This window comes from Polyodon spathula, chromosome 1 (genome assembly GCF_017654505.1).
Source record: "Polyodon spathula isolate WHYD16114869_AA chromosome 1, ASM1765450v1, whole genome shotgun sequence".
Lineage (NCBI taxonomy): Eukaryota > Metazoa > Chordata > Actinopteri > Acipenseriformes > Polyodontidae > Polyodon > Polyodon spathula.
In genome coordinates, this window is record NC_054534.1 from 79,162,225 (window position 1) to 79,189,020 (window position 26,796).

Genomic DNA, 26,796 nt, shown 5'->3' on the forward strand with positions numbered 1-26,796 from the left:
ATCAAGACCCTGTCATGGCCAGTCCAATCTCCAGACCTGAACCCCATGGAAAACCTTTGGAATGTGATCAAGAGGAAGATGGATGGTCACAAGCCATCAAACAAAGCCGAGCTGCTTGAATTTTTGCACCAGGAGTGGCATAAAGTCACCCAACATCAATGTGAAAGACTGGTGGAGAGCTTGCCAAGACGCATGAAAGCTGTGATTGAAAATCGGGGTTATTCCACCAAATATTGATTTCTGAACTCTTCCTAAGTTAAAACATTAGTATTGTGTTGTTTAAAAATAAATATGAACTTATTTTCTTTGCATTATTCGAGGTCTGACAACACTGCATCTTTTTTGTTATTTTGACCAGTTGTCATTTTCTGCAAATAAATGCTCTAAATGACAATATCTTTATTTGGAATTTGGGAGAAATGTTGTCAGTAGTTTATAGAATAAAACAAAAATGTTCATTTTACCCAAACACATACCTATAAATAGTAAAACCAGAGAAACTGATAATTTTGCAGTGGTCTCTTAATTTTTTCCAGAACTAGTCTTCAGTGTTCAAGGAAGTATCAACACATGGGGACATGTAGCACTATAATTCCATATACTGGCACATTGTTTCTTTTATGTCCAATAATAATTGGTGGAACAGTTGTAATGACAATAGATTTGCTAATTATACAAATAAATTTGTTGGTTCATACCATTCGTTTTTTTGTATGGATTTAATAACTTTGTAATGTCTATTTCAAAATCATGTTTCACAGTTGACACTTATTTTTCTCTTTCTTTCATCTTTCATCCATAATAATTTGATAATTGGCTGGTCCGTTATAACGCCACTGGTGATCTTAATCAATATTACCGATGTGGAAGGACGGTTGTGTTCTAATCAATTACCAGATGCTTTGGGACCAAGTTATGGTGAACAATTTCCCAGTTTTATGTTCCTATGCAGGTCTTTGGGGAGCATTTGTCATGTGATTAGTTATGTCATCATTGACGTCATATGTGATGTCATACATACACATAATGGTGCAGTTAATGTTGCGTGTCAAAAAATCCACTTTTGAGGGTTTTGCTTGGTTAACTTTAAGTTACTTTAACACAGTTTTTGCAATACATTTCCTAAGGTTTGTTTTGTTAAAAAATAAATAAATACATACATTTTAAAAATTCAGATGGTTTCAGTTAACATTCCTTATTTAAATGACAGCTTAGGTTGAAACAAAGTTCTGCTTTGGAAGAAATTGCAAGTGCCAAGTGTTTTTCAGGTATAATTATCTGTCACAAAAAAAAAAAAAAATTAAAAATGCAATAAAAACTAATGATATATATCATACAATTAATGCATTTCTACCAACATATATTTTGAAGAAATAACTTTATTCAATAAACTGTATAAAAAAAAAAAGTAATAATTTTTGCAGAGCACTTTGTTTCAACCAGACTTATATATCATATCAATTACAACACAGATGTATTTATGTATTTATTAGTTTTTATATAGTGCTTTTATCAAAGTGCTTTACAATGCATACAACTCATGAATCCAACTATGTTTACATTACTGTATTATTAGGCCTATAGGCTACATTTAGGGTTACCAGATTTCCAGATTGAAAAACTGGGATTTATTTTTGTTCAGTTAACTCCTGCATTTTCTAAACAGGTGAAAACACACAAAAGTATGATACTATAATATTATTATTCTTGGTACATACATAGAAGTAGGCCTATTTCCTTACGTGTTGATAAACGTTTAAGTGTGGACAACAGTGGTCTTGTCGACACCAACGAGCTGTCACAGGTGGGTACTGTTATGTAAAGAATATGTATGAAAGTATATAATCAGTAATATGTACTTGAAAACAAGCAGCATTGAAATGCTACTGCACTTTTAGTAATGCAGTCTAACTGTATAGCCTGAAGTTTGCAATACACAAAGATGTTTTTAGAAAGGATTGTAACTCTTTATTACATGAACATTATGGACCCCTTGTGCTCATTAGGAAGATACCTGCCTTTTCAGAGTTATCAAAGCTGATGCAAAATTATTACCAGACATTTATTATTTCCAGATGACTTTCTTGTTCCTTTATCTAACCATATAACCAACATTTTGGTGACTTCACATCCTTACAAGACAATTCCTAGACAATTTTCGAAAAAAATGTTCTTTGGTGATAAACGTTTATTGTAATACAACAGACAAAATACATTAAGGGCTGTTTGGAAAAAAAAAAAAAAAGGTTTCGTTCGTAAATGCCTCTTTTTGTGGTACGTGTTTGATTTAGGTTAAGGAGATATATAAACAATATGTTAGGTTTTATATTGTCTATACCCTTGATCGTGCTGTAACTCCAGATTTCGTCCCCAAAACCCATCACATGAACAACCTTACAGCCCTAAATATTTTCTTTCGCTTCAGTACAGGATTTCTTTCTTCTTTGCAATTTACCTTTTACTCTGTTTTTAGTTTGAGAATCTCTAATCTATATAGTGGCATCTCTAAATATTACAGGTATACAAACATTGTATTAATAGGAAATCTGTAACATGTAGTAGCAGTGCTTCCTTATCCACTTGACAACACTAATTACCAAAAAGTAAAGAGGCTTTGTGCTCAAGTGGTTAAAGAAAAGGGCTTATAACCAGGAGGTCCTTGGTTCAAATCCTGGCTTACTCACTGACTCATTGTGTGAACCTCAGCAAGTCACTTAACCTCCTTATGCTCCATCTTTTAGGTGAGATGTTGATGTAAGTGGCACAGCAGCTGATGCATAGTTCAGAGTGCATCTCTGTAAGTTCTCCTTGGAAATAAATAAAATAATAATGATAAAAGTGAAACCATTTAGGCTGATGTTTATATTTATAACACAGATTAAATTATCCAAACATATATATATATATATATATATATATATATATATAATACATATATATATATATATATATACACACACACACACACACACACACACACACACACACACACACACACACACACACACAGTGTACACACACACAGGATTGGCCAACCACAATATTAATGTACTTTTCATAATAATTATCTCCGTTTTCTTTTAAAGCAGGTTTCAATGTTCATTCATTTCTCAGGTTTTACAGCAATCCAAATGTATATTACAGTTGATATAGCCATTAACAAAGCTTTTTTTTCATATTAGGTAATAAAACAAGAAGGACTGGCTAAGGATCTCTCGGGGTGCACTTTGTTTGATCTGTTGAAATACGATGATTACAATGGCGATAAGCATCTGTCAAGGGAGGAGTTCTACGAGGCATTTGGTAAGTGTGCATTTATCAATGTGAACTGTTGTTTTATCTACATTTTTTCTTATGCAACATACTTATTCATTCCCAAGTTCTGAGTTACAAGCTCTTGAGTAAATAATGTATAATGACTACATGTATAATGGAGTGCTTTTACAATGTCTGTATTTTATAATTCAGTGTTAATTTTAATGATCTAAAAAGTGGCCGATCTGAATATCATCACCTTAATATTTTTAAACAAGATTTTCTGTGGACCTCATGTCATTGTATTTTAGTTTGTCTGGTAATGTTAACAGGTTGGTCAACAAAACATCCATTAAAATTATCATCTGCAGAATTACCTTTCAATAGAACATAAAACATGCAGTATTTGGATTCCATCCTTTTGTTTGTATACTGAATCTACAAAATGCAGAATACTATTCTGTAACAAATTCAAAGATGTATTGCCCTATAAAAGGGTTTTAAAACCATGCATGCTGTGGTTTATACCTATTCAGCTTGCCAGTGGTGGTTCAGTTTGTATTACTGTGTTTTGCTTCTGAGCCTTTCTAACAAGTAATAAAAGCTAAAAAAAAATAAAAATGAAGAGGGGAAATAATTCACAGAAAGAAGCTATAACACAAATAAAAAGCAAAGTGTAAACAACACAAAGCAACACTCAAAAGGAATAGTGTGTAAGGGAGAATAACAACCTGCAGAAAGAAAATGGGAACTGAAGGTTACTAAAGGGTACAGAGCCACTGGCTGAATCAGTGAAATTAGATAATTGATTCATTAAATTAAGAGTATCTACCAGATGGAAAATTGAAATGTTATAATCAAATGGGAGAACTTGTTCCGGATGTAAAGAACATACTAAAAACTGGAAGCAAGTCTATTTTTATACAAATTGCAGTGTCCAAATGAGCTCACTATTTGGTTCTAACAATACTTATTTACATGTCAGTAGTTTCCCACACCCACAAACAGTATGTTTGTTTATTTGTGGCTCCTGGTTCCTCACATAAATAACATACAAACAGCAAAGAAGAGTTGGATTGTTGCTTTGCCCTTGTGAAGTTGTTTATCCTCATGTAGTACGGCACAAATTGTAGAACAGTGCAATCAGATGAACTTGGTAAAGCAACTGCATACAAAATAAATTACATCACTACAAGGATCCTTGAAAAATGGTAGACAGATATTGTATACCCAAACTGACTTGCCTATGGAGTGAATTATTTTAGAAAAATAGCTCTGTTAATCTCAGTACCATATTTCTTTCTGACAATCAAAGTGATTCTGAGTAAAATGTACAGTATTGCTGTACCATTGTAAGAACAAAATTGCACAAAAAAAGCAGAGCATTTTTCAAATACTTTCCATCTATCTGTTCAAGTCAAGCTGTTATTCTAGCTGAGTCTACACTGAAGTAACATCACTGTGCTGTGCTCACAAATTCATGCTTCTTTTTCTGTGAAATAGCCTTTAGTCCTTTTGGTATGGCAAATTTTGTCTTTAAGATTTTGTAACCTGTAACTCCATATTCAATAGTTGTATTACCAAATCATTACAATGCTGATTTAAAAGGGTTTCAAAAGGTGTTAAATTAAAGACTAAAATTGGTGCACAGCGCTGTTGGTACTTATGCCACTGGATCTTAGTCTAAATTGGTGTATTAATATTTTTCTTTTGGTATTTTATAATACATGAACTAATGGAGTGGTAATTTTGTATATAAATATTGTGATATTGTGGTATTAAAACAAAAATTCACAAGGTTTGCCAGTTGCTTGGTATTAAAACAAAACTTCAAGGCGCAGCACAGTATGTTGCAGCTTCTCTAACATGGTACTTTGTTGGAGGTGTGTCATATAACATAGGCAGGGTTTACATGCAAGTTTTAATCACGCTACTATCGTGTATTCATGACGTGTCACGCACAAATGATGCATGATTGTGCTCGTTCCAAAAGTGCACGGCAAAAAAAGTGTGCGGCTTAAGTGTCATTACACTTTGATAAAGCATGGTAAAGTGTGCGCTAATTGGCCTAATTAGTCCCATAGCAACAAACTTGACAGTCGTTCACGATAGACTTTCATGAAATACCATAATACCTCCTCCCCTTTCCTATATAAAAGAATGTTCTTCTCTGGGAATGTTCTTTCCACCCAGTTGCTGTAGCGTAAGATTTTCCTTATCCCAATCTTACTAGTACAAATCAGTTAGATATCCATCCATCCATTATTATCAGTCTGCTTCTCCTGGTGAGGGTCGCGGCTAAATTACTAAATTATATATAAATTGTACATAGAGATTTTGATTTATACCAATACAATGATGTCAGCAGTTCATAACATTATTTATTCATTTCAGTGTATTTTATGAACTATGCATGAGAACTACTAGATCATTATTACTAGTATTATTAACATAATAATAATACTACGAATAATGTAGCTTTTTTCCCGCAGGATGTTTCAAGCTTCCACCAATTCTGACAACACGTAACACCAGGTCCACTGGACGGATGAGGAAACTCGTTCCCTCCTCAAAATTATTGCGGACCTGGGGGTTATGGATGAACTGGATCGACCTCGCCAAAGAAATGCCACCATTTTCACCAGTATTACTGGTGCTCTGGCTGAACTTGGTATAAACAGAACGCTCCTGCAGGTACAAGATAAATTCAAGAAACTGAAATATCTGTACCTGCAGGATAGACAACGCCTGCAGTCCTCCGGTCAAAGCTCGAGGTCCCAATTTCGGTTCTGGGAGGAAATGCACTAGTTAATGGGTGACCGGCCAGTGGCAGTTGCATCGGACCCTTTGCTGGAATCCTCATCCTCCCAGACGTCCTGTGAAATAACAGCCCCATTAATTGCGCCAGCCATCGTTTACTTTTCTAAACTAAAATATGCTGCAATTGTAAAATGCAGAAATTTATATTATTATGTTCTTCTTCTTGGCAGCATGACCGTTTTAACTGCAAGCACTTTGCATTCCAGACAGATGGGGGGCAACCTTCTCTTCATCTCTGCCTAGTGCGTTTTACCTCATGTAAACCCCTATGCATTATGTCCCTTTATCGCATAGCATCTCTTTTCAGCGCATTCGGTGATATTTAAATAAACCCTCCCATTATTTTATTATTAATGAGGTTGTTTGCATTTGGACAACTAAATTCTCTCTCTAAAATAAGCTCTCATGTAAATGTGGAAGCAGAACAGTCATGCAGATCTGTTGTCACCCTTTTCAGTTTTTGCTTGTAAATTGCCCCATTGTGTAAGAACACATTCATTCAAGTGTTGTAGAACTTGCAGTAGTATAACATTAGAATAGGTTATGCAAGTCCTTTTAAAGACAGCTTCCAAGTTCTTCTTATATAGTGCGCATGAAGATACACATTTAAAAAACAATAAAACAGCATATAAATTAAATATATAATGGGCATTGTACCATACCAAAGACACCAAACTTAACTATAGACTATTCAAATGTAAAAGGCACAAAACCTGTATGTGCATTTCTGGGGCACTCCTTACAGTATTTTAGTTTAATATTGGAACGTTCCAACTGTATATTGTCAGCTTCAGCCATCTGAGTGAAGTGCCGCAAAATATAAAATAATACATTTTTTATTATCAAATATTTTAGCCAGCATTTGAATTTAAGTGAATGTTCACTGCTTCACAATGTAATTAAATGTATACACTTGAATATCCACATATGAGAGCTATATTTGAGACCTAAATAGTATTTCTATAGTATATGAGCTCTCTTTTTTACCTCCAAATGAGAGAATTCAGCATTTTGCACAAGAATCAAGCACAATCCAGTAAAGTTAGATTTCATTGGGAAAAAAAAAAAAGTCCTCTTATTCCCATTCTACATTCCAACAGTGCATGTACGCAGTACATAAGTGTAATTACAGGTTGTATGTTACTTCAATATTTCATACTGTTCATACTTTATCCTAATAAATACTGTACATGAAATAAATCCATTAGATCAGGGCTAGTCAATTATTGGGTATTAGAGGAAAAGGTCTAGCGCTGATGTTGGTGATAGAAGTGGAGGGCTGTGTTCAGTGTTCTGTGTTCTGTGCAGTGCTGTTTGTTTATGATCATGAGGAAAGTGCTTCTTTTTTGGCCCTTGTGCTTTTAATTTTGTTAAATGCGTTTTTGTTAGTGTTTTGTCTATTTTGTTTTGTATAGTTATTTTGATTAAAAAGCGCATTAGGGCTTTTAACTTTGCAGCTTTCTGTGTCTGAGTCTCTGTCCCTGCCATTATCATCTGGGCTGGGAGGCTATCACGCCTTAAGGTCCAGAACTCTTATTTACAGCAAGATCCAGCTCCAGAGCAACATTTTCACACGACTCCTATCACCATATCCACAAATAAACACATATCTGTTACTCACATTATTGGTTTCATAGTTCTGCACAAGTTTAAATTAGTTTTTTGTTTTCAGTAGAAGTAAAACTAATGTATCCTTTTATGCCTAATGTCTGCCTTCCTTTCTGTCTTGTTACTGCAAGAGTGCTTTCCCTATCTCAGTGATAGAATTGTATAGCTACTGTATATGTTTCTGTGTTGTAACAGACCAAAATATTGTGTTCCAACATTGCAAAAACAAAGTTTAAAAATCAGAGCCACAGATTGCATTGTGGCCAGGCAATTATTTTGCACTGCGCCCTATGTAAGCTTAAGAGCAATGCAAATTACTCAACATGCACAAATAATGATCAGCAATTGTGATAATGAGGGTCTCAGTGAGTACATCAGTCTATTTAGCGGCCGTACTTGCAGAGGTAGGAGTACAGAGAGCAGTAGTCGCTGTATGTCATTTGTGAAGCACGAAAATACAAACCAAAAAAAATGTCAGATGAAGGGCAGCAAAGTCCTCTTGGTGCACGGAAAAGAAAAGAAACATTTTCTAAGAAGGAGCTGAGATTCCTTACAGCTCACGTCAGTCAGCATGATGAAACGAAGTTGTTTAGAAAAGCCTCAGCCAACATCAGTTATGCTAGTATCCTTAGGAAATTGGCCTGCCCTTTTAAGCTTGACATCTAGAAATGTGCCTAACACTCTGGAAAAGGTGGATTGGGCTACTCCTCCAGACATTCCAACTGTGGTCTGAGAGAACACAGCACTTACACATGTGCAGGGATAGCAGTCCCTAGATTGAAGCTGAGGTCTAGCTCATCCCTCAAGTCAAGGATGGCCTGCGGAGTGAGACGATAACACTTTAGCACCGCATCCTTCGGCACCCCAAACAAAGTGACCCCGGGATTGAATATACAGGGTCTTCTTCATCTTGTCCTTCTCCTCTGAACATGTTTCTGTCTTTCCTCAACAATAGCCAAGTGCCACTGCATCAGGAAGTGTACCACAGCAGCCATCCTGAAGCCAATGACAGGTCTCTGCAGGTGTGTGCTTTTATACAGCTCTTAGTTGCTCGCTTCTACAATGGTTTGCATCTTGTAAGAAGAGGTGTAGCGTTTTTGAAGGGTCAGCAATTGTCTAAGTGCAACACCTTACATCACATCACATTATAATGTTTGCGCCCATTTAGTGTCCAGATCATGTCCAATTTCATGCACTTTTCTTCATTTGAATACAATTCAATATAATTTTAATGAATTAATGATGGCAAAGTGCAAATTTGATAGCAGGTGCAGAACACCAGGCGAACACCATTCTTTACATATGCTATATTTTAGCGACTGGTAAAATCAGACCTGATGGCTGCTAAACATGATTTACGGTAGCAATATGGGGGTTTTGCACCTGCAAATCACTTTGCACATATCCTTACATCACCCCCTAAGTGGCAATGTTGATATAAAGCAGATCTGGTATGATCTTGTACCATTGGTACAGAGGCACAAAAACAAAAACTCTATAATGATACAACCACTCTTTCTGTGTGTCAGTCTATACAATGAGGTTTGTGTATATGGGTGTCTGCTGTATCTGTTTACTACTTTTCTATACATCAGTTCCAAGTCATAGTAATGTAGCTTTGCAGCATTTTGCATTGCAAGTTTCACAGGGCTTACACTGCTGATTGTGACCTTCACCTGTCAAGCAGGACTGACAAGACTGAGAAGCAAGCTGCGGTCCCCATGGCAATTGTTTCTAGCCAGTAGGATTTTCCTAATCCTGCAGGCAGGTGGCCAACATTCTCACACAAATTCACTTTAGACTCCTGTAAACGCTGACATTTTTTCATCTGTCATCTTGAACTATATTTCAGTTCAATGTTCTAGGAATTGTTTCAGAGTTTTATTTGTTTTTGGTTTGCTGGGAATACTGGTATTTACTGTGGGTAAATGTATAAATGCCAAACATCATACAATGATAATAACAGTACTCAAAGACAAGGACATAGCCTATTTTACAGAAAAGCATTTAGTTAAGCCATGGATTACTTATATTAGATTACAGTCAGGTCAATTCGTTAAGATACGGGACTTGTAGGGTGATCAGTAGGCTGGCGATATAAATGTGGAGAATGTATTGTATGCACATGACCTTCCGAATGGGCTTATGTGTGATATATTTTACCATTCTCACTTATACAACAAAAAAACAATAAAAACAAATAGTATATGGTATTTACACTCCATATATGACAAATGTGGCCCATAGTAAATGGGCCACATTTGTCTTTTTTTTAATTTTTATTCAGGTAAATTCACAATAGGTTGCTTCATTTATTGAACTGAGGAAATATGTTGCCTCGACAGGTGGCCACAATAAACAGGCAGCACTTCAGTTTAAGACTTCACTCTAAGCCTATTAGCAAATACTGCACTGGCTATCAAATGTACAGATGGATGCCATATGCAGTTTAAAAGATCTAATTATCAATTATGTTATAGGACAATCTCTCATAGCCTGTGATTTCTAACAGAATATTAATTGCTTTACCAGCATACAAAGCTTATATTCATGTTCGGATTTTACTTTGCAAGACCATGTATATATGCATATTTTGCATTCTTGTGATTTTAGTGCAAAACATTTTTTTACCCTCCAAAACATTTCTGCAAAGTGTCTCAGATTATGTAAAAAATGTAAAAAAAAATGTTTAAGTGTTTACTTCATTTAAATGTAATTGGAACTCCTGGCGCAATCTGTTTTGTTTTATACAATACAGTATATTATATTGTCATTTATCCAAGATTAACTAATTGGAGGATGTGGCAGAGTAAGACACCCTGCCTGTAAATATTGTGGTGTTTGTGTGTGTTTTTCACCCCACCACCCTGGTATGCCATACTGTCGTAGTAAAAACAGTGGGTTTGGTTTAGTGCTGCTGAACTTGAGAGCTTTGCACTTGTTTTGAATAGTTACAGGAGACATTTTCAAGCGTGATTTATCTATCAACAGCTGTAAAAATACTTATTTTCTATTTAAAAATATTTATTTTTGAGTTCAAATGAATAGACCAATACAATGCAGGACTGCACAGCAAGTCTTAGGTGTGATTATATTGGAAAAGAAAAAAAAGTTACTGAATAATAGTGTATCAAACCAGCTATTGCAAGCTAACAGAGTTGAATAGCTAACAGAGTTGAATAGCTAACAGAGTTGAACTTAGGCCCAAAATAAAAGGGTAAGCAGAAAACACTTGTATAAAACAGTCAATCAAACAAAGCTCCCGCTGCATGTCAAAAGTCACCTCTGAGCTGATAAAATCACTCTGTTCTATAGCCAAGCATTTGTAACCCTTCCAAGACCACCCCGAAGTCTCATGTCAGTGCTCATGTTGTAACAGGTTTCCCTCACGTGTAACAAGCAGGCTGCAAAAACTGTGTCACAGACAAAACAAACAATAACATCAAAACATCTGATTTACAAAGAAATTATGAGAAAATACAAGTGGGGAAATCAGAATTAAAGGTAACCACTGTTTGGTATGTTAAAATAAACACGCTGTTTTGACTACATTAACTACATTAAACACAGAACAGTTTCATAGCGTGCGACTCTGCAGTAGTTTTATGCACGTTTGCAGCGGCTCTAAAATAAAACTTATTTTTAGCTGCGTACTCTACTAGAAGGTTGGCTACATCTTGGGTCCTCTTCGGAGGGGCCTCATGGTCCGATATTTGTACTGCGGCTAGAAGGGCTATGTCGCATACATATTACGAATTGAAAGGGAGCATTAGGTTACTTACCGTAACCCTGGTTCTCTGAAAGAGAAAACAACCACCAACCAGCAGGTTGCATTGGTCGCCCTCACGGGTTTGAAGCAAAAAGAGAACTTGACTTCCATTGGCTGACTGTTTAATCCCTCGGTAGGCGGGATCGAGGATATCCCCCCAGGAAAGGGGCTATCGGCAGCTTTGATATAAAGAGCTCAGTGAATACCTACCAATAGGAGGCATATCCCATAAGTATGTTGTTGGTCATCTTCGAAATGAAAGAAAACCAGGGTTACAGTAAGTGGCCTAACGTTTGTGTTACTGCCTCAAGTATGTGATATATGCATATTTTCTTGTTCTGTACACTTTGTTTGATGAGACCTTCAAGTTTGGATAACCCCTATGGCTAACAGCTTCATCACAAAATATGCACTCTTCCATGTCCTGTGCACTAGTCACTTATCTGAAAATGAGCTTCAAGCAAAACCTCTCCGGAAATGATGCGTGGCCTTTCATTTAGGTTAAAGTTCAGAGATATTTCTCAATCCAAATGGATTTTCTATTGTGTCAAATGTATGTAGTTGATTTGATTAAAAATACAAAATAGGTTCTCACTGAGGATTCTCACAATGTATTGCAATTGTAGCCAGTGTATTTCACCAAAAGTCTGTTAGGGAGAAAAATATCTGTTTTTGTAATTAAAGTTTGTAGTGTTAATATAAATAAAACATTAACTGTAGGTCCATTACATTTAGAAAAATGCATGGCTTTTTAAACACAGTCAGTCTGTTTTTGTTCAGGTTACACAGGTTTTATCCCTAGGCTCTGGTATAATAAATAAGAATGATGTAATCAAGAAAGAATGCATTCTACAATATTGTTTACTGGCAACTTAAGTAATGCAGTATACTTTGCTGGGAAATCTGTATTATCAGTACTACACAAATTATAAGTAGACTTGAAAGAATCATAGGACTGTGTTCATTTTTAACAGCCAATTTCTTCAGAGAATTTGGCCTCAGGGTCAGTAAGAGCTGTTGTTCCAGACGCAATCCCAATTTCAGTATTATTTTATGCTTCATAGTTGCTGTTTGTTATTAATGAATATGCTCCTTCTAGCTAGGCTCAGAATTATGCATGCATTAAAAGCATGTATATGGCTAAATGGGAGGAAATGTTATTGAGTAAACTAGACAAGAAACCTTCAGAATACATAAGATATGTGGATGACGTATTTGGAATATGGACATATGGAGAAGAATCTCTTTTCTAGCTTCATAAAGTAGCAAATATTATCAACCCTAACATTTTGGTGGATCTACAGTGGACAAAATCTGAAATTAAATTCTTAGATACCTTGGTTAAACTTGATCAAGAATCTATTAAAACAGATCTTGAAGCCTACTGATATGCATCAATGATATGCATGAGATTTGACTTGGGCTTTAAATGTTTTTAATCTAACCGTTGCCTTTGATACTGTAGACCATCTACTGAGTCACTTGAAAACACAGTGGGACTGTCTGGCCTTGTCCCATGCTGGATGAAGTCTTATCTTTCCGATAGACTTCAGTTTGTCTCTATTGGGGAGGCAAAATCTGAAAGGTCTGAAGTTGTCTGCAGTATTCCACAGGGCTCTATTGTAGGTCCTTTGTTATTTTCTTTATATATGCTAATTATTCTTTAATGCTAAATCCAGATAAAACAGAGGTTATGCTAGTGGGCTCTCTGAACCAACTAAAAATGTGTGAGCCCGACCACAGTAATCTGTAATTACACCTTAAACTAGAAATAAAAAATGTTGATGGCCATCTTTGATCCTGATCTATCATTTGAGACTAATATCAGGGAAGTTACAAAAGTATCTTTTTACCATTTGTGAAATATAGCCAAACTTAGACCAATTATTTAATGAATGCATTTGTTTCATGTAGAATTGATTACTCTAATGCACTTATTTCTGGTATCCCAAAAGGTGTGGTGTCTTGCTTACAGCTTGTTCAGAATTCTGACTAAAACCAGGAAAAAAATTAAAATGAATCAGTTGGTGATTAGGGTTCTTGGAGGCTAAGCCTAAATTATTACAAATAGTTTCCCAACTAATCTCCATATCTAAGGAAGCAAGATCGCTACTCCAAATAGTTTTAACTGCTAAAGATTTATAAGAAGCTTTGAAAAGGTAAACATGTATAATCAGATGACAGACATTATCAGATGCCAGGGATAGGGGACGATACCTTGTACAAAGAGTAGGGTCTTTATCTTTTTTTAGTAAAAGGCAAATGATAACAGTGTTCATGTCTCTGTGAAAAGAGCCTTTAGCAATAGCAGTTTGCATCATACCCAGCAAAAGAGGACCCAGTTGGGTCCAGAAGGTTAGAAAATATTCAGGAGGAATACCATCAATGCCTGGTTTTGGAGGATTCACATACAGGTGTCCTTATCAAAGTGAATATCAGAACTATAGCGGTTGGAACAGAAGGATCTGTCAGATTATCTCCCTATGTGGATTTAACAAAAAAAGACCACCACAAAGAACCATGTATATGCTACTGGGGAAAAGAACATCCAGTAGCCCCCACCCTACATAATATCTATCCGTGGTTCTGGTGGACAGGGAAAACAGAGCTCCACCCCCCCCACCCTACCCCCACTAAAAAAAAAAAAAAAAAATGTTAAAAAAAAAAAAAAAACATGCTACAAATATCCATCACAATTACACCAAACTTCTCAGGCAAGTGAAATGTTTACCTCAGTTATGCCATGAACATTTCAAGTCCAAGGACAGAAGTTCAAAAGCGTACAACACAAATACCATAAAAAAAGAAAAATATAATAATAATCAAAATCCAGAACAGTTCTTTCAAAAGACATCCGACTGTAGAAAGAGGTGATCCCCGTTGTCGTCAACTGACGTATATTGCGTGGAAAGATTCGATTACCAGGACAGAAATCAACCAAGGCTGAGGCGTTGCACAGCAGAGCCAACCTTCTTCATCCCATCAGAGTGCATTCTGTCAGCAGAAGCAGGGGAAAGGACCTGGGATGGGCCTGGGAGGTCAAGAGAATCCAAAAAGGATTGGGCATTGTCAGTCGACTGGAACAGATGAACTGTGGAGTTGTGGCTGATCTTGAGAGCCGTTGGGAAAAGCAGAAACACCTGCAGGCCATGGGAGTATGCAAAGGCAATAGAGTGGGAGAAGGTCCTGCGGTGCTGAGCAGTGACTATAGTTTAGCAGTTACTATAGTCTGGACAAAATGTAAGTTCACTGGCCGCAGAACGAGAAGTGTCCTTCCTGGCTGCTTGCACTATAGCCTGGCGGGCTGAATATCTCAGGAGATTAAAAAGAAGCATGCAAGGCTAATCATTTGTTTTATAATGGTCAGAATAAATACAATGTGTACGCATTATTTGAATATCTTTACCAGACAGGGTCGGAATCCACAGTGGGAGTGATTTGGTCAAAAAATCAACAGCGTTGTTGGTTTCTGTCCTGAAGATTAGCCATCTTTGTCTCCATCTGATCAATCCTGCTCTCACAAGCTGCCATATCATCCTTGTTGTTAGCCACATGAGCGCAACAAGTAGCCAAATGAGATTTAAGGGTCTTGAATTCCAGAGTGAAGCCCGAGAACTCTTTCCGCAAAGCGACCACCCCAGAAGCACTTTCAGCCCTGTATTTTCAGTCCGAGATGGCAGTTGTTCAAAATATCGATGAGTCTGTGTCATACAGGCCTCTATAATAGGGGACAAGTCTGGATCCAGCTTGCTTTTTTCCCCTTCGATGGAGAAGAAGAAGACGACGTAAGTAAGTACACGACATTCTGAGGAAAATCAGAAGTCGATCAGTGATATATTAAGATAGGTAACAAGGGATTGTGCCCTTTTAAAAAGTGAAATAAGCAAGGGGAGGTGAGGAGAAAAGATACATTGCTCTCGCAGGTCTTGCAGAATGACATACATATAAAGAGAAAAACTAATTGTTTTTATTTAGTAAATCAATTTTTATTTGTTATTAACTTGTTAGGGTTTTAAACCCCTATGAATAACTAGGTGCTAATCCATTTAGGGCTTTATAGGTTATCAGCAAAATCAAAAAAATCAATTCTATGGCGCACAGGGTGCCAGTGTAAGGAGGCTAACATGGGTATTAATAAACAGTACCGTCAGCCAATCAGCTTCCATCTCTAGCAGGTTCTAATAGATGATAGATGCCCGCTGGATTGTCTCAGCATCAACTGTGAATCAAATTTAAAATCAATCTGCAAAAGTGCTGGCTTTTTCTTTTTGGCTTGCTGTATTTTTAAGCTAATCTACTGGACAGTAAATACTAAACAAATGCACAATTGGTCCAAATAAATTATCCACCAAAACTAGCCAATCAATACTTTGCATCGATGAAAGCAACCAATCCTGTACCTGCAACTGCCGAGAGCCAGTCACAGACTGTCAGCTCAACTGGAGCACAAACACAGCATCTTTCAACAACAACAAAGCGAGATGCAGACAGTAATATTGCTCCATTCATTTATAGATTCAGGAGAGGAAAGGCTTTGGCTGGAGATAGAAATATGATGAGTTAGGAAGCATCTTAGAGTGGTATTTAATGAGAGATTGTATTGGTAGTTCAGACTCCATCGTATAGGGACTGTTCAGTAATTGCTCTGTTCATTTCTCAGGCAATGTCCTGATTATTTGCAGGAGCTACTGGCCCTGTATAATCCAAATTGCACTCTTAGATCACAGGATGTGGGGCTCCTTGTTATTCCTAGGGTCAACAGAATTAACACGAGAGGAAAGGCTTTTTCATGCAGTGCCCCAAAATTATGTTATAAAATGGCTTGGATAAATTAAGTGCTGTGATTGGCTGAACAACATCACATGACCGTGTGGTAATAATTGTCTTAGCGCATGGCTATGACATCGTAGACCAACTTACTTATCTGATCTGTTAATATTAATACACATTAATAGTAACAATTATATAAACAGTATTTCTGTAGGTAAAAATGTCAACGTACAACTGAAACAGCATTTAAATCACTCACCAATCTTTTTTTTTTTTTTTTTTTTTTTTAATCTCTATTGCTTAGAATTACAGAAAAATTGGCAAATATACTGTGGTATTTACTTAGTCAGAGAACAGAACAAATAAAACTCTGAGGCAAGCAGTAGCAGTAACACTATTCAAAAGCCATCTGAGAAAACACCACGCAAGTCTCACTCACCATGTAATACTGTATATGCAGCAGCTGCATCTACTTATTAAACTAAATAGTGCCTTATAAAACCGACTAGCGAGTATGCAATATTTAAAATAGACACAACAGATACATCTCACCACTACTGTCCGATTTCAGAAACATATTTAAAACAAAATTAAAATCTCTCCTGCTCTCTGCTGACACAACCGTTGGGCTTTTAAACAAGGTCGGGTTCAGTATAGAATTCTCTTGTGCTCGTTGCGGATGAGAAGGACTGTGGCACTGCACAAATTGACACGGAAGCCGTTCAGTCCACATATCATCTAATGCTGGTTTACAATCTAGGGAAATTATGCCGGTTACTGGCATCGGTGTGAAAACAGCCTCACAAATTATTTGTCAGCTACTCTTGAAGACTGCAAAGCCTGAATAGGATTTAAAAAAAAAAAAAAAAAAAAAAAACACTCGGAAGACCCTCCCTTGAGTGCCAATGCAGTGCAGTGTTTGGCTGTTCCTTGAATCCTCCCTCAGATGTGGGAAATCAGTCTGCATTCAATTCACAAATGTAATTTCATCTCAAAAATGTTACTATAAACGACAATGTTCAATGTAATGTTTATGGCAAATTAAAAAGTACAAAATATTTTACAATCAGTCTTCAGGGACTATTTTTTCTCAGTGGAAGGATACATAATATATATATATATATATACATAATATATATATATATATATATATATATATATATATATATATATATATATATATATTCCTTAAAAAAGCCAGTTTGTGTAATTATTTTCAATTTTATTTTTTTGCCATTTTATAAGCAAAATAACCCACTCCAGGGTGTGTGGCAAGACAATTCTTACCGCACTTTCTGGATGGTTGAAGGCCTCACAACACACCAAGGCGTGTGGTAAGAATTATTTCTCACGAATGCCCTCCCTACTTTTGGTGGGACTGACACTTTTTAAGTCAAGACTGAAAACAAACATACTTTCATAAAATGGCTTATCTTAGTGGGTTTTAATGTAACTTTTAAATTGCTGCTTTTTAATATATTATTTTTTATATACTGTTATTTAAATATGCTATTTAATATATAGCAGTTGTGTGTGTGACATGCCTGGGGACTTTCAAATGTGCTGTGTAAATGCTTTTTGCAATGTACTATACAGTCCTTTACAATACTTTTGTATGAAAGGTGCTATATAAATGCAATGAATAAATATGTCATATGCACATCCCATCCATACTAAAATAGACATTCCAAAAGGACTAGGTATAAGGATAACACTAATCTGAAAATACAAAACAGAGAAAGGAATTGAAAATAAATGTTAAAAAATAGAAGATAAAGAACATATTATTGAGAGAGAATTGAAAAGAGTTGACAAACTCAATAGAAATGAACTACTTGAGTATAATACAAGAGAAAAGAAAGTTGAAAGAATACCATTAATAATTACATATTCTAAATTATTACCCAAAATGTTCAAAATAGTTTGGAAGCATTCATACTTCATAATAATAATTAAAAATAAATACATAAATAAATTAATTAATAAATAAAAACATATTTCCAAAAGCAAAGGTAGTGGCTTTTCGGGATGCAAATGTAGCTGACATTTTGGTCCACAGAAAACATAAACGAATGGTAGACACATTAAAGGACATTAAAACCTGTAAGAACACATGTAAGGTATGCAAAGATATTTAATGCAAAGATATTTAAAATAAAAACATTCTAAATATCCTGTGCTTTTAAATTAGTTCCCCCCAGTAGGGGAAAATGGTGTGCTAACAAGGAACAAGCCCTGATGGGGCAAATGGCCTTTTCTTATTCTCAAATTTTCTTTCTTATGTTCTGTGTTCTGAAAGTTTTCATAATGTAAATATTCTCACGTATTTACCATAATGGGTAATGTATTCCCAGACTCAGGGAAAATATGCAAATGACTGAATTGGTTTTAAATCTAGAAATAGCAGCAGTAAAACAATAAATCTAAAGGTAGATGCAGCTGGAATGCATTGTGGACAATAGCTCTTAAGCTATCAGGATCAGGCACTGATGATTTCTTCTTGGTAAGACACATGACAGTAAAGCCTTAAGTAATTACAATGCAGTAGAATATATACACATAACCTGTTACATGAGCTTTTCACATGTAAAAACCTAATCTGTATGATGTATCTGTTAATTTCTTGTGTGATCAAATTAGAATGTATAGTTATTTGAATTACAACACATTCTTAAATATATTATAAAAATGTACTTTCTAATTACTGACTACTGTATATTGGCCTATTATACATTGCCTTCCATAGTAATGTGATCTTCAACATGTAACACCTCCTGTGATGTTTTTTTTAGTTAGAATTCTTTAAATTCCAGTTTCTAGCAACATAGCGCATTCTAGTGTGGTAAACACATACAGTAATGGCTGGTTGAATAGATGGCATATCGCACCAACTTCAGTTGTGCTGCAAATTGTGACGGCTGATTTCACATCACTGCGGTCAGAACATGCAGTTCCCCTTGTAATTAATTTATCCAAATATGGTTGTGCTCTATCGATTGTGCTGTGTTTCACTAAGCGAAAATAAAAGTAAAAAAAAATGATGAACTTCAAACACATTGAACAGTTTAGCAAACAAAATAATTTATACAGAACACTTGTTTATCAAAGAATATGGATTTTGTTCCTATAATTTGTTGTTTTGTTAAAACAAACATGTGGATTAAGAACAAATGCCTGTACAACATTGTTAAATTAAGAATGCTGCTATTAGTTATTTAGCATCTAATTACCTGGATCTGTGAAATTATTCAAATTCAGAAGAGGGTAGTGTATGCAGTATTTATTTTGGCTGAATGGGAATCTGTGAAAAGCTGTAGGGTCCTGCAGAACATTCAGCCAACAGCAACACTGTTAAAGCGAACAATAAGTGTTTAATTTTCATGAATAATTCATTCAAGCTACTCTAAAGATTCAATTTGTTTTAGCTTGCATTGCACTAAGCAAAATGTCTTTGATTACACTTTGTCATTGATATGAATAAACAATGTACATATTCAAGATAGTCACTAAATCTTTAAAGATACTTTTTAGGCAATACGTTGATAAGAAATATACCTTGGAGAAATTATCAGTAATAAAATGTGGGTCTAATGTTCGGTGTGGCCTTCACATAAAAGGATTAAGGTTGCTGCATGTGGCAGATTGGCAATGCCAAAAGAAAACAAAAAAAAAAAACCTGTATATCTGATAGTGTTTTACAGATTTCTTTTGAGGGATACTATAATATAAGCACAGTAAAGAGTTTGGGCTTCTGTTCTCACCGCTGTCAGTCCCTGGGGCTACTGATTTAAGCTTTGATGACGGGTGACAGACCATTTGCCCATGAAAATGGGAAGGTTTATTGTGTTGAGTGTCTTCCTTCTGTGGTCTCCAGTGATTTGACAGACAGGCATGAGAAATTGCATGTTTCCTGTAAGTGGGCCCTGTACTGCATATTCTATTAAACGATCCTACTGCAAGCAATAAAATGATACAAGTCCTAGTCTAATACAGTATGCTTGTGTAGCAGGGGGAGATCTGTGCTGACTCTGCTGGCATGTTCACAGTGCTGCAGGAAGAGAACGGCAATCATCCAACAACCGCCTGTGAGTCATGGCAGTGACACGGGGAGGTGGGAAAGTGGGTGTGTGGACTTCCCCCCTCTCTGAATGGCTGGGAGGCAAGTCTTGGGAGATTGTTAGCCCTATAAGTTAACGCTCTGCTGTTTCCTCAGGTCTGCCCTCTTAGATACGTTGTGTGTACAGAAGCGCTGGTCGAGGACCAAGAAACCAGCTGGGAGAAACATGGCAACGAACAAGCCAGAGAGTGACAGCGGGGAACTCTTGGGCAGACCCCCAAAGTATTGTTTAGAGCAGGCAGGGAGCAGCTAGAGTAGGTCGGTGATCCGAGTCGTGCGGGTAGCGGCGACCGGGATAACTCTGCCGAGTGCAGCACCTTTTATTTGTAGTTTTATTACTGTGTTATTTTTCCTTGTTCTTTTTGCCTTTTGTTTTCATTATTATTTCTTTGAGCACCTGCAAGTGCGCCCGCAGTTAATTCTCTTACCAGCTTTGGTATTTTCGTGGTGCTGTCTATCATCGTTGATAGGCAGCCCACAGACAACAGTGCCCTCTGCAGGTGAAAAGTAAAAAAAAGTCCTGAAAATAAAACTGGGCACCTGTGCGGTGTTGCCAAATTCAACTGTCTGTCTCCTTTGTCAGTCAATTACTCACCACCCGGGACCTCGGCTATGGGTCCAGCGACAGGCACCAGATACTCTGGATCGGGCGGTCGAACTGGCGGAACAGTACCAGGCGGCAGAGCCAACGCCTGCGAGACCATATGGGAGGAGCGCGGCCACCGGATCGACCCCTCAACTGGCCCCGGAGAGGGCAAGGGGACTCGGGGGAAGGGGTAGTTCAGGATTTGGTCGGGGGGTGTCGGCAGGAGCTCCCGGCCTGGGAACTGCGGCAGGGTGGGGATACCCACGGGCTGCTGCAGTGTCGGACCGGGGTCTCGCGCGGACACCTTATTGGCGAGCCCCTTTTATGGCTCCAGTGTTTTCCCCTTTTGCCAAAACTTCAGGGAGAGAAACCAGGTGTTGGACGTGCAGGGAGGTGGGCCACCTCTCCCGGGACTGCCCCGTGATGGAGTGTGACCTCAGCCGACCAGGTAGGCACGTTCAATTACCTCAGTCACTTCAGCACACAGGTTTTGTTATTCCTGTGACAGTGGATGGTACAAAAACCCAGGCTCTCCCGGATTCAGGGTGTGGTCAGTCTCTAGTACAGGAGAGCCTAATCTCACCGGTGCATAAACGTATATTGGGACGGGTGCATATTCAATGTATTCATGGGGATGTCTACTCCTATCCCAAGATCAATGTGTGTATGACTATTGGCCCACCTGCTGGCAGGTGCAGGTAGGATTATGTCCTCGATTGCTAGTACCAGTAGTTCTGGGACGGGACTGTGAGCAGTTTAAAGATTGGTTGGCTGCCCTGACAGCCCTGTCCTCTTTATTGGCTAAGAAAGAGGAAGTAATTGGAGAGATTTTTCCCTTTCGCGATCCAGAATGGTTTTGCCATAAATTTAAACCATGTAAAACTAAATGGGAGCGCCGGATCACTAAGAATGAGGGCTGGCAATGGAGGGAGTCAGAGAAGTTTCAGGTGGGGGCGGTTGGTGAAGAGTCCGGGTGGGAGGTCACGGAGCCAGCGCAGGGGTCTGGCTCGGCTGCCTCTGCTCGGGATCGACCTGACCCCGAGTTGGAAGCCATGGGAGCTGATTCCTTAGCTCGCTCCCGTACTTCCGACTCGAGCAAGGGCATGACGACGTGCTGGGCAGGCTCTTTGACCAAGCAGCGGTGGTTAATGGTCAGGTGGTCGAGCCCAGATGCGCCACCACATACCCCTACTTTGAAATTGATCGAGACCTGCTGTACCGTGTTGCTAAATTACCCCAGACCGGTGAAGTGTGTCATCAGTTGTTCATTCCTCAGCCCTTTAAGGGGGATTTGTTGCAGCTGGCTCACACTATTTCCCTGTCTGGTCATTTGGGAAGGGATAAAACTAAAGCAAGGTTTGTGTCACGGTTCTTCTGGCTGGGGTTGGATGGCGATGTCAAGCAGTTTTGTGAGCGTTGTGGGGAATGTCAAAAGGCCAACCCTAGAGCCGTTCCATGAGCCCCACTGGTGCCTTTGCCCCTAGTGGAAGCTCCATTTGAGCGTACTGGAATGGACATAGTTGGGCCATTAGAGAGGAGCATGGCAGGATACACCCATCTACTTGTCATTCTGGATTACGCTATGCTTTATCCAGAGGCTATTCCCCTCCGATCTATGTCCGCTAAGTCTGTTGCCAACGAGCTTGTAAAGGTTTTCTCCAGGGTGGGGATTCCCAAGGAGATATTAACTGATCAAGGCACCAATTTTATGTCCCGGCTAATCCGTGGAACATGTAAGCTTTTGGGAATTAAGACCATTAGGACCTCTGTGTTTCATCCTCAGACCAACGGTCTGGTGGAACGCTTTAATAAGACCCTTAAGAGCATGTTGCGCAGGTTTATTCGTAGTGATGTGCGTTACTGGGACCACCTGATTCCTCCCCTTCTCTTTGCAATCAAAGAGGTACCCCAGGCTTCCACAGGGTTTTCACCATTCGAGCTGTTGTATGGGTGGAGACCCTGGGGCGTGCTCGATCTGGTCAGAGAGATGTGGGAGGAGCAGCAGGACAATTCGACCAATAGCGTCCGGTATGTGCTGGACCTGCGCAAGCGTCTTGAGTCTGTTGGGAAATGGCCGCATGACAATTTGCAGCAGGCACAGCACAGACAGGAGACACAGTATAACCGAGGAGCCCAGTTGCGCACATTTCAGCCGGGGGATAAGGTACTTCTCTTATTACTCAGTTCTGAGTCGAAACTCTTGGCTAAGTGGCAAGGACCCTTTGAGGTTACACGCCAGGTTGGGAAGGTGGACTATGAGATCTGCCAGCCGGAGCGACGGACAGAGAAACACATTTACCATATCAATCTCTTAAAGCCTTGGTTGCAACCAGAGGTGTTGTTAGTGGCGCATGCAGATGACATCACGGAACTGGGACCTGATCTTTCTGTGTTGGCAAGAAAAGGATTGGTACAGATTGCTGAGAATCTGACACCAACGCAGAAATGTCAGGCTCACGGTCTGGTGGCAGAGTTTCCTGACGTGTTCTCTTCCATCCCGGGGCAGACTCGAGTAGCCCATCATCACATTGATATTGAGCCGGGGGCGCTAGTTCGCCAGAGGCCGTACCGTATACCTGAGCATAAAAGACAGGTAATAAAAGAGGAAATTGACGAAATGTTGAGACGGGGGTTAATAGAAGAGTCCCGAAGTGACTGGAACAGTCCGGTCATTTTAGTCGATAAGCCAGACGGGTCAACTCGATTTTGCATTGATTTCAGACGAATCAATGAGAAATCGGAATTTGACGCTTATCCGATGCCCAGGGTAGATGAGTTGCTGGAGCGTCTAGGCACCGCTCATTTTATGATGACACTGGATTTAACTCAGCAGTATGCCGCTGCTTACATAGATGACGTGGTTATCCACAGTGAGGATTGGCCGAGTCATCTGTGTAAGGTAGCGGCAGTGCTGCAATCCTTGCAGGAGGCGGGGCTCACTGCTAACCCAAAGAAGTGTGCCATTGGGAAGAGTAAGTCGGAGTATTTGGGGTATCGAGTAGGGGGGGCCAGATCAGACCGCTGGTTGCTAAGGTGAAAGCCTTGGCTGACTGGCCGGTTCCTACAACCAAAACCCTGGTGCGCTCTTTCTTGGGACTAGCGGGCTATTATAGAAAGTTCATCCCGAGCTTCTCTATGCTCACTGCTCCCTTGACAGACCTCACCCGGAAGGGTGCCCCAAATACGGTTCAGTGGATGGAGTCGTGCCAGAGGGCTTTTCTCGCTTTGAAGCGGAGGCTGTGTAGTAAGCCAGTGCTATGCAGCCCGGATTTTGGTAAGAGGTTCACCCTGCAGACGAATGTGTCAGAGACAGGTCTCGGGGCAGTGTTGTCTCTGTACATCAGCAGGAAGCTCCTTCCCCACAAGAAAAATTATAGCACCATCGAGAAAGAGTGTCTCGCAGTAAAATGGGCAGTCGAGTCACTCCGGTACTACCTCCTAGGGCGATACTTCACCCTGGTTACAGATCATGCCCCCTTAGCATGGCTTCACCGGATGAAAGATAGCAATGCCAGAATCACATGGTGGTACTTGGCCTTGCAGCCCTATGCCTTCAGGGTAGTCCACCGAGCAGGAAAGCTGCATCAAAACACAGACTTTTTCTCTCGGGAAGGCATGGGGGTGTAGGATTTTCGAATGAACCGGTGGTGTCATTCTGAGGGGAAGGATATGTAGCAGGGGGAGATCTGTGCTGACTCTGTTGGCGTGTTCACAGTGCTGCAGGAAGAGGGCGGCAGTCGTCCAACAACCGCCTGTGAGTCATGGCAGTGACACGGGGAGGTGGGAAAGTGGGTGTGTGGACTTTCCCCCTCTCTGAATGGCTGGGAGGTGAGTCTTGGGAAATTGTTAGCCCTATAAGTTAACGCTCTGCTGTTTCCTCAGGTCTGCTCTCTTAGATACGCTGTGTGTACAGATGCGCTGGTCAAGGACCGAGAAACCAGCTGAGAGAAACACAGCTACAAAAAAGCCAGAGAGTGAAAGCGGGGAACCCTTGGGCAGACCCCCGAAGTATTGTTTAGAGCAGGCAAGGAGCCGCTAGAGTAGGTCGGTGATCTGGGTCGTGTGGGTAGCAGCGACCGGGATAACGCTGCCGAGTGCAGCACCTTTTATTTGTAGTTTTATTACTGTGTTATTTTTCCTTGTTCTTTTCGCCTTCTGTTTTCATTATTATTTCTTTGAGCACCTGCGAGTGCGCTCGCAATTAATTCTCTTACCAGCTTTGGTATTTCCGAGGTGCTGTCTATCATCATTGATAGGCAGCCCACAGACAACAGTGGCCTCTGCCAGTGAAAAGTAAAAACAAGTCCTGAATATAAAACTGGGCAACTGGGTGGTGTTCCAAGTACAACTGTTCTGTCTCGTGTGTCAGTGAATCACCTACCACCCTTCCACAGCTTGACATAAGGTTTAAATAAGGGAAAATCAAAGGACCTTGGTTTGAGTACAAGGTTGTACACAGTATTAAAAACAGTTAAAGGGTTCCATGGTAGCAGTTCCTGCAGAGCGGCCGGTCCCCACTTCGATGTAAACAAACTCAGCGCCTGTCTGTGTGTCAGTGGCATTGCAATCGCCCCGATCTGTAGCACAGCCGCTTTGTGAGCTCTGCGCAGCATCCCCAGGCACGCCCCTCAGCCAATCCAGACCTCTCAATCATCTTAGCTCAGGGCCAGCCTGCCACTCAGCTGGTTGCTTAGCAATGTGTCTCCGGCTGCGCGTCGCAGCTGATTTATCACAGGCGCACACACTTGTGCAGGAACCAGCGACCCGGCTTCCTGTCATAACCTCCGCGTGGAAGGTTCCCATTGTTCAGAGGGGACACTTGGCCAAATAACTAACTATATTTCGTTTTCCATCCTCCTGCTAATCTATTCATTTGCACCGTTGCCTGTCTCCCCCTTTAGAGAGAAAGCTGCTCCAAACTTTCGAGCTAATCATTTGACTCAACTTGTTGAAGGTGGCTCATACAGCTTGGGGGGGTAAGACCCCTGGCCCTCTTCGTGTTTATTTCTTATTCTCATTTCCAGTGCTTTTGTTCTCCCTGCTTAGATTGTAAGACTCTCCATACAACCTCAGAGCATCATCTGAGTCTGACCTGTCTTGACTAGACGACTCAGTACCTTGGTTCATCCTCCTATTCTTTCTTAGTTTCCCCTTGGGGGAGGTCCTCGCTTCCCAGCCTTGGAGGTCGATCGCCTCGGCCTCAACTCAGCGAGGGCGGTTCTTTGAGTAAAGGGGAAACCCCTATTCTGTTACTAAGCCACAAGCACTTTGTCTTTCTTCTATCAGTACCTTTACGCAGGCCTGGCTCCTGCCTTGTGAACTACTCTAAACAATTTTATTACCCTATACTAGCCTTTTAAACCAGTTCTAACTGATTCCTAACTGATGTTATCTTTATAGTGTCACACACACACACACCACCCTCAGGTTCATGTTACCGCTGAGTGAGTGACTTGTATGCACTAATTTCAACTATGAGTGAAAACTTGAACATATAAATACAAATACCTGAGGACACGAGAGATTTTACAGTAGGGTCTTATGACTATCTTGGGATGACCAGGTGCATACCCAATTCTTACCCATAAGACATACATTCTACCAGGCAACGTCAAATTCATTGCCAGTCAAGATGACTATTATAGCACAGTGTTGCCAACTCCTTCTTCCCTTTACTTCCTAACAGGTGCACCTTGTGTACACATTGGTATATCCCTGGTAAATTAATCTGTATATCCTCACTAGCGCACTTATATTAGTGCCTACTGTCCTTCGACATGTTAGCCTTATAATAATGCCTGATCCAACTAGTGCCTCATCAGATGGATGAGTTGCTTGCGGTGACTGGCCACCAAACAACGTAATTGCAAC

The 26,796-nt window shown here is 39.5% G+C and overlaps 1 protein-coding gene across 1 annotated transcript in view; it reads left to right on the forward strand.

The window, feature by feature from the left end:
* The first annotated feature begins 1,770 nt into the window (after positions 1 to 1,770).
* The window catches only part of LOC121322855 (follistatin-related protein 5-like), a 98,994-nt gene continuing 73,968 nt past the window's right edge, over positions 1,771 to 26,796 (forward strand). The window contains exons 1-2 of the mRNA XM_041263283.1: positions 1,771 to 1,804; positions 3,183 to 3,303. The gene's annotated coding sequence lies outside the window, so the exon portion shown is untranslated. The remainder of the gene's footprint in view (positions 1,805 to 3,182; positions 3,304 to 26,796) is intronic.